Below are 21044 nucleotides of genomic sequence, written 5' to 3' on the forward strand. Positions count from 1 at the left end.
TTCTGATACAAGCTTCAAGCTTTCAAACTGCCAAGTCTCATACAGAGTTAGTACTGGCATTTCTAAGGTCGCATGGATGGAAGGTGAACAAAAAGAAGAGTTCTCTCTTTCCACTCACAAGAGTTCCCTTCTTGGGGACTCTTATAGATTCTGTAGAAATGAAGATTTACCTGACAGAAGACAGGTTAACAAAGCTTCAAAATGCATGCCGTGTCCTTCATTCCATTCAACACCCGTCAGTAGCTCAATGCATGGAGGTGATCGGCTTAATGGTAGCAGCAATGGACATAGTACCCTTTGCACGCCTACATCTCAGACCGCTGCAATTGTGCATGCTAAGTCAGTGGAATGGGGATTACTCAGACTTGTCCCCTACTCTGAATCTGGATCAAGAGACCAGAAATTCTCTTCTATGGTGGCTTTCTCGGCCACATCTGTCCAGGGGGATGCCATTCAGCAGGCCGGACTGGACAATTGTAACAACAGACGCCAGCCTACTAGGTTGGGGCGCTGTCTGGAATTCTCTGAAGGCTCAGGGACAATGGAATCAGGAGGAGAGTCTCCTACCAATAAACATTCTGGAATTGAGAGCAGTTCTCAATGCCCTTCTGACTTGGCCCCAGTTAACAACTCGGGGGTTCATCAGGTTTCAGTCGGACAACATCACGACTGTAGCTTACATCAACCATCAGGGAGGGACAAGAAGCTCCCTAGCAATGATGGAAGTATCAAAGATAATTCGCTGGGCAGAGTCTCACTCTTGCCACCTGTCAGCAATCCACATCCCGGGAGTGGAGAACTGGGAGGCGGATTTCTTAAGTCGTCAGACTTTTCATCCGGGGGAGTGGGAACTTCATCCGGAGGTCTTTGCCCAAATACTTCGACGTTGGGGCAAACCAGAGATAGATCTCATGGCGTCTCGACAGAACGCCAAGCTTCCTCGCTACGGGTCCAGATCCAGGGATCCGGGAGCGGTTCTGATAGATGCTTTGACAGCACCTTGGACCTTCGGGATGGCTTATGTGTTTCCACCCTTCCCGATGCTTCCTCGATTGATTGCCAGAATCAAACAGGAGAGAGCATCAGTGATTCTAATAGCGCCTGCATGGCCACGCAGGACTTGGTATGCAGATCTAGTGGACATGTCATCCTGTCCACCTTGGTCGCTACCTCTGAAACAGGACCTTCTGATCCAGGGTCCCTTCAAACATCAAAATCTAATTTCTCTGAAGCTGACTGCTTGGAAATTGAACGCTTGATTTTATCAAAACGTGGTTTTTCTGAGTCAGTTATTGATACCTTAATACAGGCTAGGAAGCCTGTTACCAGAAAGATTTACCATAAGATATGGCGCAAATACTTATATTGGTGCGAATCCAAGAGTTACTCATGGAGTAAGGTTAGGATTCCGAGGATATTGTCTTTTCTACAAGAAGGTTTAGAAAAGGGTTTATCCGCTAGTTCCTTAAAGGGACAGATTTCAGCTCTGTCCATTCTTTTACACAAACGTCTGTCAGAAGTTCCGGACGTTCAAGCTTTTTGTCAGGCTTTAGCTAGGATCAAGCCTGTGTTTAAAACTGTTGCTCCACCATGGAGTTTGAACTTAGTTCTTAATTTTTTACAGGGGGTTCCGTTTGAACCCCTTCATTCCATTGATATCAAGTTGTTATCTTGGAAAGTTCTGTTTTTAATGGCGATTTCCTCGGCTCGAAGAGTCTCTGAGTTATCTGCCTTACATTGTGATTCTCCTTATCTGATTTTTCATTCAGACAAGGTAGTTCTGCGTACTAAACCTGGGTTCCTACCTAAGGTGGTCACTAACAGGAATATCAATCAAGAGATTGTGGTTCCATCTTTGTGTCCTAATCCTTCTTCGAAAAAGGAACGTCTGCTACACAATCTAGATGTAGTCCGTGCCCTGAAATTTTATCTACAGGCAACTAAGGATTTTCGACAAACGTCTTCCCTGTTTGTCGTTTATTCTGGTCAGAGGAGAGGTCAAAAAGCTTTGGCTACCTCTCTCTCCTTTTGGCTTCGTAGCATAATACGGTTAGCCTATGAGACTGCTGGACAGCAGCCTCCTGAAAGAATTACAGCACATTCTACTAGAGCTGTGGCTTCCACTTGGGCCTTTAAGAATGAGGCTTCTGTTGAACAGATTTGCAAGGCTGCAACTTGGTCTTCTCTTCATACTTTTTCCAAATTTTACAAATTTGACACTTTTGCTTCTTCGGAGGCTGTTTTTGGGAGAAAGGTTCTTCAGGCAGTGGTTCCTTCCGTATAAAGAGCCTGCCTGTCCCTCCCGTCATCCGTGTACTTTAGCTTTGGTATTGGTATCCCATAAGTAATGGATGATCCGTGGACTGGATACACTTAACAAGAGAAAACATAATTTATGCTTACCTGATAAATTTATTTCTCTTGTAGTGTATCCAGTCCACGGCCCGCCCTGTCACTTTAAGGCAGGTGATTTTTCCATTAAACTACAGTCACCACTGCACCCTATGGTTTTCCTTTCTCTGCATGTTTTCGGTCGAATGACTGGTAATGGCAGTTAGGGGAGGAGCTATATAGCAGCTCTGCTGGGTGAATCCTCTTGCACTTCCTGTTGGGGAGGAGTTAATATCCCATAAGTAATGGATGATCCGTGGACTGGATACACTACAAGAGAAATAAATTTATCAGGTAAGCATAAATTATGTTATTTCTTGGAAATTAACAGATGAAAAATAAAAGATTAGCTTTAGAGAAATATGCTTGTTCATTGACAGTAATGACATGGTATAAATAAAGTTGGAAAAAACAGAATATAAGCGACATTGATGACTCTTATTTATCAACAGTCCAATAATCATCACTCCGTACTTGACGCGCATGTTTTTGATAGACTTTTAAATAAATAAGAGCGTTGTATGTAGATTTGCGGTAGCTATGTCTGGCGAGCGTATTGACTGACTCCAGCGAATGAGTAGAGATTGACGCTTTGATAAATGGGCCCCTTGGCATCCATATCTTTTTATGCCCCCTTATGTATGTTTATTTAATTTCTAATACATTATTTTTATTTGATTTTATTACATTTATTTTGCAGTTACGAATGGTTTCAGAACTTTTTCTTACATTCTGAAAGGGAACTCTAATTTATTAAGATTATTTTGTTTTATCATTTTGACTCTTAAACCATGTTATGTCCTTCAAACGTATTTAATGAATGAATAAATTCACATCATCCTCCACATTCAGGCCATAGGGCACTCTAGTATTCTTTTCTGTTCAATACCTTCTCTCGTGCGCCCCCTCTGGCCAAAATTGGAACATGATCTATTACCTGTATTTTTACATTATTAACTTCAGATGAGTGAAATGTTTTAAAATGTCTATCTACTGATGTTCTTGATGTCTCTAATATGTTCTGGTATTCTATCCCTCAAACTTCTTTTAGTTTTCCCTACATACTGTATCAAACATTTCTCACACGTCAGGAGGTAAACTACATGAGCAGAACCACAACTTGCAAAATGTTGTATATCATATACTTTCTGTGTCACACTAGATACAAATGTATTCCCGTATTTAATATTGGTGCAGACACTACATCTTTTAGAGTTGCACCTATAAGTACATTTCCTTTTAGTTAGCCACATGTTTTTTGTTGTTGATGGTAACATAGATGGTGAAACCATTTCCCCTATCATTCTCGCTCTTTTTGAAATAAAGCTGCAACCTTTATTGATGATTTTTTTGGTTACTGGATCAGCATATAAAATGGGTAGACTTTCCTTTATAATTGTACAAATCTTGCTATACTCTAAGCTATACTGTGTTATAAACCTAAGCTTACCCTCACCTTGCTGACTTCTCCTAGAGTACTTCCCCAATTGTTTTTTAGGTTTTAATAATGTCTCTCTAGTCATACTATCCACTTCTCTTTTACTCCTCTCCAGAAAGGTCCTATCATATTGCCTATCTTCTAGTCTTGCCATTAACTCATTAGCCTGTTTTTGATATGCTTCTTCACTTAAGCATAATCTCTTAGTTCGTATCAGCTGTCTCTTAGGTATATATGGTATTCCCAGCTGTTTCTTTATGATAAACTTGAGAACTAATATTTACAGAGTCTACATTTCCTTCCAGTGTCATATCCAGGAAATTAATTCTGTCAATATTCTGTTCAACAACAAATTTCAGATTTAACACATTTTCATTGATATATCTAGAAAAGTTATCCACAGTTTCCTTCGTACCATCCCATATGACTATAAGGTCGTCTATAAAACGACTATAATAGACAATGTGATCTCTGTATGCATTTTAATCTCCAAAGACGTGAAACAACATATAGAGATTGGCGTATGATGGAGCAAATGTAGCTCCCATCACAGTTCCACATCTTTGGAGATAAAACTCCAACCCTGTATGACACTGGTTGTTAAGCCCTTAAGGACCAGTGTCATACCCTGTACGGTGCTGCAGTCCTGGGCTTCTCTCTGCCGCAATCTCTTGCCAAAAGTAGCTCCATGAGTGGGGCAGTGCAGAAATAGGCCCTAAGAGTAACCAATGCAGAGAGGGACACTCTGAGGCCCTCTCTGCATCAGGTAGCAGTGGTGCTGATACTTGACTAACCCCTTCACTGCCGGGAATAATAGAAGTGTGGCGCACAGCTACAATTAGAGGCCTTCTAATTACCAAAAAGCAATGGCAAAGCCATACTGTATATGTCTGCTAATTCTGAACAAATGGGATCCCAGAGAAGCTTTTATAACCACTTGTGCCATGAGTGCACAAGCGGTATATAAATAATTTCAGTGAGAAACCCAACGTTTGTGAAAAAGTTAACAATTTTTTTTATTTGATCGCATTTGGCGGTAAAATGGTGGCATGAAATATACCAAAATGGACTCAGATCAATACTTTGGGTTGTCTACTAAATAAAAATATATGCAGTTTTGATAGGTAAATAAAAAAAACAAGGCTCTATTTCTGTTTATATGTAGTGATGGCAAATATGCTAAAAAAAAAATACTCTGGTCTTTTGGGGAAGTCTTAGTCAGAAATGCCCAGTCCTTAATGGGTTAAAGGGAAACTAAACCCAATTTATTTCTTTTATGATTCAGACAGATATAGAGCATGCAATTGTAAGCAACTTTCTATTTTACTCCTATTATCATTTTTTCTTTGTTCTCTTGCTAACTTTTGGCTAGATTACAAGTTTTGCGTTAACGGTGCGGTATGGCTTTTAATGCTGAAAAATTGACCATTATACTGGAATAGCCAGGATTGTATATTACGAGTCGTGTCGGTATAGCTATACCGCAAGCATTTTAGCCAGTAACGCAACGTCAATTCTGCACTCAAAAAATGCCAGTATTACAGGTTCTGCGGTCCAGCTAAAATGCTTGCGTTACAGCCTATACTGACACGATCCATACCACCATCTGAGAGCAATAGTTATGGATTTTGTGTAACAAAAATGTTTCACAAAACTCATAACTAAACTGTTACAAAGTACACTAACACCCATAAACTACCTATTAACCCCTAAACCGCCCTCCCACATTGCAAACACTATATTAAACCTATTAACCCCTAATCTGCCGCCCACCCACATTGCGACTATTAAATAAAGTTATTAACCCCTAATCTGCCGCCCACATCGCCAATACTATTAAATATATTAACCCCTAAACTGCCGCTCCCCAAAATCACTGACACTAATAAAAGCGCGGGTCATAACGACATTGCCGACACCTAAATAAACCTATTAACCCCTAGACCCCCGGCCCCCCACATCACAAAACACTAAATTAAACTATTAACCCCTAAACCTAACACCCCCCTAACTTTAATTTAAAATTACAATATTACTATATTTAAATAAATAAAAACTTACCTGTGAAATAAAAATAAAGATATCATTAAACTATAAATTAACCTAACATAACTATTCTAATAAAATAAAAAATACTACAAATTAAAAAACTAAAATACAAATTTAAAAAAACCTAACACTACGAAAAAATTAAAAAAGCTAAAATTACAAAAAACAATAAACACTACATTACGAAAAATAAAAAACACTAAGCTTACAAAAAATAAAAAATGAAATTATCAAAAATAAAATCTCTACACTAAAGCTAAAATTAACTTTTTAAGATACTTGACTAACCCCTTCACTGCTGGGAATAATAGAAGTGTGGCGCACAGCTACAATTAGCGGCCTTCTAATTACCAAAAAGCAATGGCAAAGCCATACTGTATATGTCTGCTAATTCTGAACAAATGGGATCCCAGAGAAGCTTTTATAACCACTTGTGCCATGAGTGCACAAGCGGTATATAAATAATTTCAGTGAGAAACCCAACGTTTGTGAAAAAGTTAACAATTTTTTTTATTTGATCGCATTTGGTGGTAAAATGGTGGCATGAAATATACCAAAATGGACTCAGATCAATACTTTGGGTTGTCTACTAAATAAAAATATATGCAGTTTTGATAGGTAAATAAAAAAAACAAGGCTCTATTTCTGTTTATATGTAGTGATGGCAAATATGCTAAAAAAAAAAATACTCTGGTCTTTTGGGGAAGTCTTAGTCAGAAATGCCCAGTCCTTAATGGGTTAAAGGGAAACTAAACCCAATTTTTTTCTTTTATGATTCAGACAGAGATAGAGCATGCAATTGTAAGCAACTTTCTATTTTACTCCTATTATCATTTTTTCTTTGTTGTCTTACTAACTTTCGGCTAGATTACGAGTTTTGCGTTAACGGTGCGGTACGGCTTTTAATGCTGAAAAATTGGCCATTATGCTGGAATAGCCAGGAATGTATATTACGAGTCGTTTCGGTATAGCTATACCGCAAGCATTTTAGCCAGTAACGCAACGTCCATTCTGCACTCAAAAAATGCCAGTATTACAGGTTCTGCGGTCCAGCTAAAATGCTTGCGTTACAGCCTATACTGACACGATCCATACCACCATCTGAGAGCAATAGTTATGGATTTTGTGTAACAAAAATGTTTCACAAAACTCATAACTAAACTGTTACAAAGTACACTAACACCCATAAACTACCTATTAACCCCTAAACCACCCTCCCACATTGCAAACACTATATTAAACCTATTAACCCCTAATCTGCCGCCCACCCACATTGCGACTATTAAATAAAGTTATTAACCCCTAATCTGCCGCCCACATCGCCAACACTATTAAATATATTAACCCCTAAACTGCCGCTCCCCAAAATCACAGACACTAATAAAAGCGCGGGTCATAACGACATTGCCGACACCTAAATAAACCTATTAACCCCTAGACCCCCGGCCCCCCTCATCACAAAACACTAAATTAAACTATTAACCCCTAAACCTAACACCCCCCTAACTTTAATTTAAAATTACAATATTACTATATTTAAATAAATAAAAACTTACCTGTGAAATAAAAATAAAGATATCATTAAACTATAAATTAACCTAACATAACTATTCTAATAAAATAAAAAATACTACAAATTAAAAAACTAAAATACAAATTTAAAAAAACCTAACACTACAAAAAAATTAAAAAAGCAAAATTACAAAAAACAATAAACACTACATTACGAAAAATAAAAAACACTAAGCTTACAAAAAATAAAAAATGAAATTATCAAAAATAAAAACAATTATACCTAATCTAATAGCCCTATAAAAATAAAAAAGACCCCCCCAAATAAAAACATTTCCTAACCTACAAAAAACTACCAATATCCCTTAAAAGGGCCTTTTGTAAGGCATTGTCCTAAGTTAAACAGTTCTTATCTGTAAAAAAATACAAAGTCCCCCCAACAGTAAAACCCACCACCCAACCAACCCCCCAAAATAAAAAAAACTAACTCTAAAAAATCCTAAGTTACCCATTGCCCCTAAAGAGCATTTGTATGGGCATTCAGATCTTTTTCATTGCCCTTAAAAAGACATTTAGCTCTTTTACAAGTGCCCATCCCTAATCTATAAAAAAAAAAAAACTTACACTAACCCCATAAAATCTACTCACGGTTCCTGAAGTCCAGACATTAATTTTCATCCAGGCGGCGAGAAGTCTTCATCCAGGCTGCGACACCTTCATCTATCTCGGGGATGTCTTCCATCTTCATCCCGGCGGTGCAGAGATATCCTGGAAGCCATACTGAGCTGTACACTGAAGTTGAATGCAAGGTAGCCGTTTCAATATGGCGTACCTTGCATTCATATTGGCTGATTTGATTCTTCAAATTCAAATCAGCCAATAGTATGAGAGCTTCTGAAATCCTATTGGCTGTTCAAAACAGCCAATAGGTTGAGAGCTACTGAAATCCTATTGGCTGATTGATGTCTTTGGGGGAAAGCGTGCACTAGCATGTCAAATCAGCCCTTGGATTTTGTGCGGTATGGAGCTTAACGCACCATATCGCACAGCACAAGTAGACTTTTCAGTAACTCGTAATGGCAGCGATACGGAGAGTGAAATAACGCAAATTTTTGGGCGTTAGTTTCACACCCTGTTTAGCGCAAAACGCATAATCTAGGCATTTATTTGAAAAGTATAAATGTAAAGCATAGGAGCCTGCCAAATTTAGGTTCAGCACCCTGGATAGTGCTTGCTAATTGGTGGCTACATTTAGCCACCAATCAGCAAGCACTACCCAGGTTCTGAACCAAAAATTACTTGGCTCCTAAGCTTTGCATTCATGCTTTTCAAATAAAGATAGCAAGAGAACGAAGAACATTTGTTAATAAGAGTAAATTAGAAAGTTGTTTAAATGGTCTGCTTTATCTCTATCTGAATCATGAAAGAAAACATTTGGGTTTACTATCCCTTTAATAAATGGACACTTTAATATCAACATCATCAACCACCCCCAAATCATACTCTCCATTCTTAGCCAAGCAACAATACTCCAAAATCATCACTACCCCATTCCAATTCAGTTACTTTTGTTTTCATAGAGGTAAAGTATTATACCAAAAACAGAGATAAACAAACTGATGTCTGCATTCTTTAATACCCTTAAAGGGATATGAAACCCACATTTTTCTTTCATGTTTCAGATAGAACATGCAATTTTATGCAACTTTCTAATTGGAGTAAATCCTTTTAATCAGTATAATTCATTGAAAACCCAGTACTTTCAGGAGTTTTAGTGTATTCGTTGTATTGCAATGTTGAAATAGGATTTCTATCATTCTCCCTTATACAAAGAAATGCTGATCAGCTTGGAATACACAGAGGATTGAATTATCGGTTTATATTAACCCTGCAACCACAGGTATACATTCTTCTCTCTTGAGAAAAATCTAACATAGTTGCTAAGGTGATCAGATTAGGGCAACCTTCTGGTGAACTATTAACAGGAGACCAGGAATGTATGCATTAGTTTCAGACTGTGTCAAGCTACACTGTACAATTATTTTTCTCACAATCATTTACAGAAACTCATGAAGCAGATAGTTTCATAATATTCTGTCTCTGGCACTAAAAGCAAATGTGCTTCTCCATTAGATTATTATAATAGTTGATAAGGTTGTAGTCAGAGAACATTGAAAATGTTTTATTACTCTTGTCATTAACATAAGAAGCAGAAGAATTATATACTGTATGAAAAGAAAATGAAAGGGTGTGTCCAAATCATTAATCACTGTAGCTATTCATTTTGTAATATTTCCATTACAATATTGTACCCACTCGCTTGCAGATACTGAAAATAGCAACACAACTCAAATAGATTAATTTCAGACAAATTTACATTTTTGCATAATAAATAATGAAGATAAATGCACAAGGCAAAAAGTTACACAAAGACACAAGATTGGCGGCACTATGAAAGGTTGCCACGTGTATTCCCTCTAAGGATAGTTTTGTGAGCGGCCCAGTAGTGAAACAGTTAATAAGCGAATCACACCTTGCAGTCTGCATTGTGTAGTGTTTGCTAATTGTGCTAATTAACTGTTTCACTGCTGGGCCGCTCACAAAACTGGCCTTTAAACAGTGTTTCTCAGCTCCAATCCTCAGGACCCTTAAAGGGACATTCCAGCCCAAAATTGGATGTATTTCAGTTTTGGTAAGAAGCATCTTTGTACTTTACATGTCTTAGCAAAAATACTTCTAATAAAAGCTATAGCTGTTTCAAAAGTATATTTAAGTATGCATTTTAAACACAGCACTTGCTCAGAGAGCCTACGGTGCTTGTACCATGTGGTAGTGACTCAATGTGTTAATTGCTGACATTATACAAGTCCCACTGGCGCCCTGAGCAGCTGCTGTAATTAAAATGCTGGTGCACTGAGAATATCTAGCTATGCTTCAAATGCACGTTCAGAGAGAAATGTTAAAGGGACACTGAACCCAAATTTTTTTAAAAAATTTCTTTCGGGATTCAGATAGAGCATGCAATTTTAAGCAACTTACTAATTAACTCCTATTATCAAATTTTCTTTATTCTCTTGGTATGTTTATTTGAAAAGCAAGAATGTAAGTTTAGATGCCGGCCCATTTTTGGTGAACAACCTGGGTTGTCCTTGCTGATTGGACAGCACCAATAAACAGGTGCTGTCCATGGTCTGAACCAAAAATGTGCTGGCTCCTTAGCTTAGATGCCTTCTTTTTCAAACAAAGATAACAAGAGAACGAAGAAAAATTGATAATAGGAGTAAATTAGAAAGTTGCTTAAAATTGCATGCTCTATCTGAATCATGAAAGAAAAATTTGGGGTTCAGTATCCCTTTAACACTAAAATGGTGATAACTTTTACTAGAAACATTTTTGCCAATACATGTATATTGCAAATATGTTTCTGTTCAAAGATGTGATTCATCTATGTGCATTTAAATTTTGACCGGAATGTCCCTTTAACAGGCCAGATATTCATTATATCTTAACTAGAGCACAGGTGAAATAATCAGCTAATCAGTAACCATGGTTACTAACCTGCTCTCACCCATCAGCTGATTATTTCACCTGTGCTCTAGTTAAGATATAATGAATATCTGGCCTGTTAAGGGTCCTGAGGACTGGAGTTGAGAAACACTGCCTTAGAGGGAACACTGGTTGCCACAAAGCTACATATTAGGGCTGGTGAATGGTAATAATGGGGGACATAATGTTATACTTTGTTGCCTTACCTTTCTTTTTTTTAAAATGAACTCAATTTTCAATAGCCCCCTTTAAAAAGTTTAATTAAAAAAAAAATTGCTATATGCCTTTTTTTGTTAAATTGTGCCTGCTTTTGCTGTAATATACCTCAAAAAAGTGTGCTTCCACTCCCTCCTTGCCTTATTGATATTTTAATTGATAGTCACCCAATTGCATAGTCCAGAAGCACAGCTGGAATACTAGGGACTACATTGTCAATGTATGAATGCTTAAACCTCCCAACAACTTTTGTAGAATTTTTAATAGATCCACTACATATGCCAACATTCTGACATGCAGACTTTAAGCACAGTAAAACTGCATCCTTTCTCCTTTTCCATCTTGTGTTACTTGACTGTAACCCCTAGCTCTTCCCTTTCTTGCTTTCAGAACATTCTATGCTGGAGGGCAGACAGGAGGCGTCAGTGCTGCCCAGGAATGGATAGAGGAAGGAGCTGGCTTTTTCATCAGTGTGATGGAGACCTCAGTATTGGGTCTTCTTTCCATGTTAGTCCTAAGCTGGAAATTACCCAAAGAGAAATTCCACTGTTGCTATAATGCATGTTACAACTGTGCCCCTCCTTCTGCCCCCTTTCCCCCCGGAAGAAGAGACTGTATGGTGATAAACCACATGGTGAAAATGAAAAGCTAGGAAAGATTCCAACCAGACCACCTTGCCAGAGGATACAAGTAGCAGAAAACATTTTCTGCCCTCAGTCATATTAACAGGTAGCGATGCTGCAACTCATCAAGAGCACCAACCAATAAAGAGACTGTATTAGGTTCTGCAGTTATAGATGGGGAGAGTACCCTCAACAGTGTGGGAATGTGTTGCTATTGTTACACCAGTGCAGTTGCTTGAGATGATAAATGTGCAGCAGTATAACCCATGCAGGATACAGCTTATTTTTGGATGTGTATGGGGTATGTATGGCCAATAGTGTTAAGAATGTAATGAGATTGTGTAAATAAGGTAGAAATATTTGTAAAACCTATAAAATGTCTTTACAATGTCTGGGCTAAAAGAGGCTGCTCCAACGAGATAACTCACCATAGAACAAGCTACTGAGCTGTTGTTATTATGATCCCGGGGAAGTGTCCCTAAGGAACAAAGTGTGAGTTAAAGAGGTAATGTCACCAGTAGCTATCATCCTCTGTGGCAAAAGATGAGTAACTACAGCTAGAACAGGTGGAGCACATGTGTGTAGAGTATTACAGTGTGTTGTTATTAGGATTTAAAAGTATTGCTAGATCGAATAGTTGAAAGTAATAGCAGTTATCCACTACAAGAGCGCTAGCTGATAAGGAGAGTAAGGTGCTAGTTATGTGGGATAAAACTATTAGGGCATAAATTTAAAGGCTACGTTATAAGCAGTCTACTGTGTCTCAGTTAGTTTGTGATATTTGGACTAAACAACATTTTGTAGCTGTTAATAGAAAATAGGATATATGCTTATAGATTCTTTACTTCTGAACTGCTTAAAGGGACATTATACACTCATTTTTTCTTTGCATACATTTTTTGTAGATGATCTATTTATATAACCCATAGTTTTTTTGTTTGTTTTTTTTAAATGTATAGTTTTTCTTATTTTTAAAAAACATTGCTCTGATTTTCAGACTCCTAACCAAGCCCCAAAGTTTTATGTGAATACCGTCAGATACCTACTCCAGCTTGAAACTTTGAAAGTGTATCTGGACTTTGTTAGTGACCGGTCACTTATTAGTATTTTAGCGTTTTATACATCATTTCTTGTTTATTTGTATGCATTTTGGAAAACACCAAAGGTGTTCTGATATATTTTAAGCCAGTGTCATTTAACCATTAAATATTGATTGTTTTAAAACTGTATACATTTTGATTTTTTTCTTTTTTAATACTCTTTTTATTAGTTACATTTAACCTATTAAAGAAGTATCACTTAACATCACTATATGATTTAAGATCCACTTGTCACCTCATTGCTCCCCATCGCTTTATTACTACCCTCCAATTCTTTTACTATTTTACTCGTATGTGAGAACGAGTTCAGTAATATAGCTAGAGGCCATTTGTTTAGCACATCTCTCTACATTTTTTTCTGCCTCACAAGAGAACTATAATGATTCTCCATCTTATGGGATATCAGATCTAAGAGGGCTATGACTTCAGCTTTCTTAGCAAATTGATATGGCTTTATATTTTCGAGGTTCCTCGGACGCCAGTTTCACAAACTCAGCTAATCTAGGGGAGTTCAGATAATGTGATTTAGTATGCTGCAGATTAAAACTGGTCTACCCAGCTAATCACCTAGCTGGGGGGGTTAAAAGGTGATGTAGGCTGCTGCTGCCTGTGATTTCGAGCGTTCCAATTAAAGTCCTATGCTTGTCAGATCTCCGTAAGAGCAGTATTCTCCTAGTCATCTCCTTAGTATTTGTATGAGATTATGGCCTCTAGTTATCAAGCTCCGTACGTATCTACCTTCGCCGGCCCCAATACGCTCGCCTAAGCTCGCCTTACATCACCTCCGTGGACCTGAATATGTTCGCCAAAGTTATCAAAAAAGCTGTTAAAAAGCCGTGCACCAAGTACGGGGCGATGAGCAGCGGACTGTGATAGTTATCACTCATCCGATCTCGCTGCTCTTCGGCTTTTCTACAGCTTTATTGATAAGCTGTCACTAAGCACCCACACTATACTATACTGTTCTACCCCCTATACCGCCGTCCCCGGAGCCCCCCGCAACTAAATAAAGTTATTAACCCCTAAACTGCCGCTCCCAGACCCCGCCGCAACTATAATAAATGTCTTAACCCCTAAACCGCCGCTTCCGGACCCCACCGCAACTATAATAAATGTATTAACCCCTAAACCACCGCTCCCGGACCACTCTGCCACCTACATAATACCTATTAACCCCTATCCTGCCCCCACTATACCGCCGCCATCTATAATAAATTTATTAACCCCTATCCTGCCGATCCCGTACCCCGCTGCAACTAAATAAATTGTTTAACCCCTAAACCGCCCCTCCCGGACCCTGCCGCCACCCATATTAAACTTATTAACCCCTAATCTGCCCCCCCCTACACCGTCGCCACCTATAATAAATTTATTAACCCCTATCCTGCCCGCCCTATACCGCCGCCATCTATATTAAACTAATTAACCCCTAAACCTAAGTCTAACACTAACCCTAACACCCCCCTAACTTAAATATTATTTTAATAAATCTAAATAAAAATTACTCTTATTAACTAAATTAATCCTATTTAAAACTAAATACTTACCTATAAAATAAACCCTAATATAGATACAATATAACTAATAATTATATTGTAGCTATTTTAGCATTTATTTTTATTTTACAGGCAAATTTAAATTTATTTTAACTAGGTACAATAGCTATTAAATAGTTAATAACTATTTTATAGCTACCTAGATAAAATAAAAACAAATTTACCTGTAAAATAAAAAATAACCTAAGTTACAATTACACCTAACACTACACTATCATTAAATAAATTATTCCTATTTAAAACTAAATACTTACCTGTAAAATAAACCCTAAGATAGCTACAATGTAATTAATAATTACATTGTAGCTATTTTAGGATTTATATTTATTTTACAGGTAACCTTGTATTTATTTTAACTAGGTACAATAGTTATTAAATAGTTATTAACTATTTAATAACTACCTAGCTAAAAGAAATACAAAATTACCTGTAAAATAAATCCTAACCTAAGCTACAATTAAACCTAACACTACACTATCATTAAATTAATTAAATAAATTACTAGCCAATACCTACAATTAAATACAATTAAATAAACTAAACTAAATTACAAAAAAGCAAACACTAAATTACAGAAAATAAAAAAATATTAAAAGAATTTTAAACTAATTACACCTAATCTAAGCCCCCTAATAAAATAATAAAAAAAAATAATAAAAGTCCCTACCCTATTCTACATTATAAAGTAATCAGCTCTTTTACCAGCCCTTAAAAGGGCTTTTTGCGGGGCATGCCCCAAAGTAATCAGCTCTTTTGCCTGAAAAAAAAATACAACCCCCCCCAACATTAAAACCCACCACCCACATACCCCTACTCTAACCCACCCAAACCCCCCTTAAAAAAACTAACACTAACCCCCTGAAGATCTCCCTACCTTGAGTCATCTTTACCCAGCCGGGCCGAAGTCTTCATCCGATGGGGCAGAAGAGGACATCCGGACCGGCAGACATCTTCATCCAAGCGGCATCTTCTATCTTCATCCATCCGACGAGGAGCGGCTCCATCTTCAAGATCATCCTTCTCCACCGACGACTACCCGACGAATGAAGGTTCCTTTAAGTGACGTCATCCAAGATGGCGTCCCTCGAATTCCGATTGGCTGATAGGATTCTATCAGCCAATCGGAATTAAGGTAGGAAAAATCTGATTGGCTGATGCTATCAGCCAATCAGATTGAAGTTCAATCCGATTGGCTCATTGGATCAACCAATCGAATTGAACTTCGAGGGACGCCATCTTGGATGACATCACTTAAAGGAACCTTCATTCGTAGGTAGTGTTAGGTTTATTTAAGGGGGCTTTGGGTGGATTAGAGTAGGGGTATGTGGGTGGTGGGTTTTAATGTTGGTGTGGGTTGTATTTTTTTTTCAGGCAAAAGAGCTGATTACTTTTTAATGTAGAATAGGGTAGGGACTTTTATTATTTTTATTTTTTTTAATTTTATTAGGGGGCTTAGATTAGGTGTAATTAGTTTAAAATTCTTTTAATACTTTTTTATTTTCTGTAATTTAGTGTTTGTTTGTTTTTGTAATTTAGTTTAGTTTATTTAATTGTATTTAATTGTAGGTATTGGCTAGTAATTTATTTAATTCATTTAATGATAGTGTAGTGTTAGGTTTAATTGTAACTTAGGTTAGGATTTATTTTACAGGTAATTTTAGCTAGGTAGTTATTAAATAGTTAATAACTATTTAATAACTATTGTACCTAGTTAAAATAAATACAAAGTTACCTGTAAAATAAATATAAATCCTAAAATAGCTACAATGTAATTATTAATTACATTGTAGCTATCTTAGGGTTTATTTTACAGGTAAGTATTCAGTTTTAAATAGGAATAATTTATTTAATGATAGTGTAGTGTTAGGTGTAATGTAACTTAGGTTATTTTTTATTTTACAGGTAAATTTGTTTTTATTTTATCTAGGTAGCTATTAAATAGTTAATAACTATTTAATAGCTATTGTACCTAGATAAAATAAATTTAAATTTGCCTGTAAAATAAAAATAAATCCTAAAATAGCTACAATATAATTATTAGTTATATTGTAGCTATATTCGGGTTTATTTTATAGGTAAGTATTTAGTTTTAAATAGGATTCATTTAGTTAATAAGAGTAATTTTTATTTAGATTTATTAAAATAATATTTAAGTTAGGGGGGTGTTAGGGTTAGTGTTAGACTTAGGTTTAGGGATTAATTAGTTTAATATAGATGGCGGCGGTATAGGGGGGCAGGATAGGGGTTAATAAATTTATTATAGGTGGCAACGGTGTAAGGGGGGCAGATTAGGGGTTAATAAGTTTAATATAGGTGGTGGCGGGGTCCGGGAGCAGCAGTTTAGGGGTTAAACAATTTATTTAGTTGCAGTGGGGTAGGGATCCGCAAGGATAGGGGTTAATAAATTTATTATGGGTGGCAGCGGTATAGGGGGGGCAGGATAGGTGTTAATAGGTATTATGTAGGTGGCGGCAGGGGTCCTGGGAGCGGCGGTTTAGGGGATAATAAGTTTATTAGAGTGGCGGTGGGCTCAGGGAGTGGTGGCTTAGGGGTTAATAAGTTTATTAGAGTGGCGGTGGGCTCCGGGAGTGGCGGTTTAGGGGGTAATAACTTTATTTAGTTGTGGAGGTGTAGGGGGGCAGATTAGGGGTGTTTAGACTCGGGTTACATGTTAGGGTGTTAGGTGCAGACATCTCCCTTAGGAATCAATGGGACATCAGGCAGCAGCGAACATGAACTTTCGCTATGGTCAGATTCCCATTGATTCCTATGGGATCCGCCGCCTCCAGGGCGGCGGATTGAAAACCAGGTACGCTGGGCCGGAAAAGTGCCAAGCGTACCTGCTAGTCATTTGATAACTAGCAAAAGTAGTCGTATTGTGCCGAACTTGCGTTCGGAACATCTGGAGTGACGTAAGAATCAATCTGTGTTGGACTGAGTCCGGCGGATTGTAGCTTACGTCACAAAATTCTACTTTTGCTGGTCTGTAGGGCTTGATAACTTAGGCGAATCAGCCTCGCCACAAATACGCTGCGGAATTCCAGCGTATTTGAGGTTGACGGCTTGATAACTAGAGGCCTATGAGTAAGGATGAGAAGAAAATAGAGAAATAATCAGATTAATCTGCAGAATTATCAGATTGTTGTCAGAGCTGCAGTATTTTGCGACTTATCAAGGCCGAGGCTTAGTCACGCCCCCTATTAGCTTCACTTTTGTTTTATTACAAAATCACAAGATTACTATAGAAAATAATGTTTTTTGGGGGTTTTTTCCCCAGAAAGTAACAATTTCCCACTTGAGAGGTATTAACAACATATGCATTTTGTGATTGTGATCACTAGAAAAATACACTGATCTAGGTACAAATCACCAAATCCAAACTTATTCAGAAATCCAAACTTTTAAATTAATATATATTTGTTTTTATTAAATTGTCAAAAATTACTATTTTTTCCTGCAAGTAAGTCACAATCTTCTCTGGGTTTTTTTTTTGTGTTCTAAAAGGCAAAAATTATTTATTTAAAACAACAAATAGTATCTATCTGATTACAGTACTGTACTATCTTTCTGAGGGTACTATGTATTTAAAAGTATTACAAATTATATAAAACTATCTTTAGGTTGCATGTATAAGCTGGATAATGGCATGTAAATATTACCTAAATGATATTGTTGTTTACACTTGGTTCCATACCCTGTCCCAAATGTCCCATTTTACAAATGCAAATATTCCAAAATCCAAACTATTCCAAAATCCAAACCTTTTCCAGTCCCAAGCAGGTTGGATAAAGGGTTGTCTACTTGTAATACCAGCTGAAATTAAAAAATTGCTATGAAATTAAAAAATTGTGATCAACCCCTATATTAGTTTAAATACTAATGAAGTTTTACACATAGATTATGAGTTTTGCGTTAACAGGGGTACGGTGCTAACGAGCAGTTTATGCTCACCGCTCACTTGCAGAAAGAGCTGGTATCACAGGTTTTAACAAACCTGGCATTAACCGCAAAAAAGTGAGCGAAGAGCAAAATTTAGCTCCACATCTCACCTCAATACCAGCGCTGCTTACGGTAGCGGTGAGCTGGCTAAACGTGCTTGTACACGATTTCCCCATAGGAATCAATGGGGGAGAGCCAGCTGAAATAAAACCTAACACCTGCAAAAAAGCAGCGTTCAGCTTCTAACGCAGCCCAATTGATTCCTATGGGGAAATACATTTTATGTCTACACCTAACACCCTAACATGAACCCCGAGTCTAAACACCCCTAATCTGACACTTATTAACCCCTAATCTGCCGCCCCGACATCGCAGACACCTGCATTATATTATTAACCCCTAATCTGCTGCTCCGGACACCGCCGCCACCTACATTATACTAATGAACCCCTAATCTGATGCCCCCAACATCGCTGAACCCTAAATTATATTTATTAACCCCTAATCTGCCGCCCCAATGTCGCTGCAACCTAACTACATTTATTAACCTCTAATCTGCCGCCCACAACGTCGCCACCACTATAATAAATATTTTAACCCCTAAACCTAAATCTAACCCTAACCCCCCCTAACTGAAATATAATTTTAATAAATCTAAATAAAATTACTATCATTAACTAAATTATTCCTATTTAAAACTAAATACTTACCTGTAAAATAAACTCTAAGATATCTACAATATAACTAATAGTTACATTGTATCTATCTTAGGGTTAATTTTTATTTTACAGGCAACTTTGTATTTATTTTAACTAGGTACAATAGTTATTAAATAGTTATTAACTATTTAATAACTACCTAGTTAAAATAAATACAAATTTACTTGTAAAATAAAACCTAACCTATGTTACAATTACACCTAACACTGCCCTATAATTAAATTAATTACCTAAACTAAATACATTTAATTACAATTTAAATAAATTATCTAAAGTACAAAACCCCCCCACTAAATTACAGAAAATAATAAAATAATTACAAGAATTTTAAACTAATTGCACCTACTCTAATCCCCCTAACAAAATAAAAAAGCCCCCCAAAATAAAAAAAGCCCTACCCTACACTAAATTACAAATAGCACTTAAAAGGGCCTTTTGCGGGGCATTGCCCCAAAGTAATCAGCTCTTTTACCTGTAAAAAAAAGAACAACCCCCCAACATTAAAACCCACCACCCACACAACCAACCCTACTATAAAACCCACCCAATCCACCCTTAAAAAACCTAACACTAACCCTTTGAAGATCACCCTACCTTGAGAAGTCTTCACCCAACCAGGCCGAAGTAACATAGTAACATAGTAACATAGAAGATAAGGTTGAAAAAAGACTGAAGTCCATCGAGTTCAACCTATACAAATCTAAAATACTTACAAAAAGCGCCAGTTAAGCTTAAATAACCCCATTAAAATGTGAGCCATTTAATACTAGCAATCATATCCATGAATTTTGTTTGTATACAGAAACTTATCCAGACTATTTTTAAATGTATCTATGGTATTGGCATTCACTACCTCCTTTGGTAATGAGTTCCACAATTTTATTGCTCTCACAGTGAAAAAACGTTTCCGTTGCAGGAGATTAAATCTCCTTTCCTCCAACCTTAAATTATGACCTCTTGTCAGAAACAATTTTCTTGGAATAAACAGAGCTTCTGCCATCTCTGTATATGGGCCTTGAATATATTTATATAAAGTAATCATGTCACCTCTCAAGTGCCTTTTTTCTAAAGAAAACAGACCCAGTTTGGCTAGCCTCTCCTCATAGGTTAATTTCTCCAATCCCCTTATTAGCTTTGTGGCCCTTCTCTGAACTTTTTCTAGTTCTGCAATATCTTTTTTAGCAATTGGTCCCCAGAACTGCACTCCAAACTCGAGGTGAGGTCTTACCAGGGCTTTATATAATGACAGAATTATGCTTTCCTCCCTTGAATCAATGCCTCTTTTAATACATGCTAGTATCTTATTAGCCTTTGAAGCCGCTGCCCTGCATTGTGCACCCATCTTTAGCTTGTTATCTATTACTACTCCCAAATCCCTTTCCTCCTGTGTTTGGCTAAGTCTTGTCCCATTTAAAAAATACGTAGCCTGCTTATTTTTACTTCCAAAATGTAGAACCTTGCATTTTTCCGTATTAAATCTCATTTTCCATTCACTTGCCCATAGTTCTAATTTTAGCAAATCCCTTTGTAAAGACAGTTCGTCCTGCTCTGACCTTATGACCTTACTTAACTTAGTATCATCTGCAAAAATAGAGATGTCGCTATTTAATCCTTGCTCCAAGTCATTTATAAAAATATTAAAAAGAACAGGGCCCAGTACTGATCCCTGGGGGACGCCACTGATTACCTTTGTCCAATCTGAGTATGATCCATTTACTACAACTCGTTGCTCCCTATCTTTTATCCAGTTATTTATCCATGAGCTAACATTTTCAGCTATTCCCAGTCCCTTAATTTTGTGCATTAATCTCTCATGTGGCACTGTATCAAATGCCTTTGCAAAATCTAAGTATATCACATCCACTGATTCCCCTTTATCTATATTTTTACTTACTTCCTCGTAGAATCTAATTAGATTAGTTTGACATGATCTATTTCTCCTAAAGCCATGCTGA

Source organism: Bombina bombina, chromosome 2 (assembly GCF_027579735.1).
Source record: "Bombina bombina isolate aBomBom1 chromosome 2, aBomBom1.pri, whole genome shotgun sequence".
Classification (NCBI taxonomy): Eukaryota; Metazoa; Chordata; class Amphibia; order Anura; family Bombinatoridae; genus Bombina; species Bombina bombina.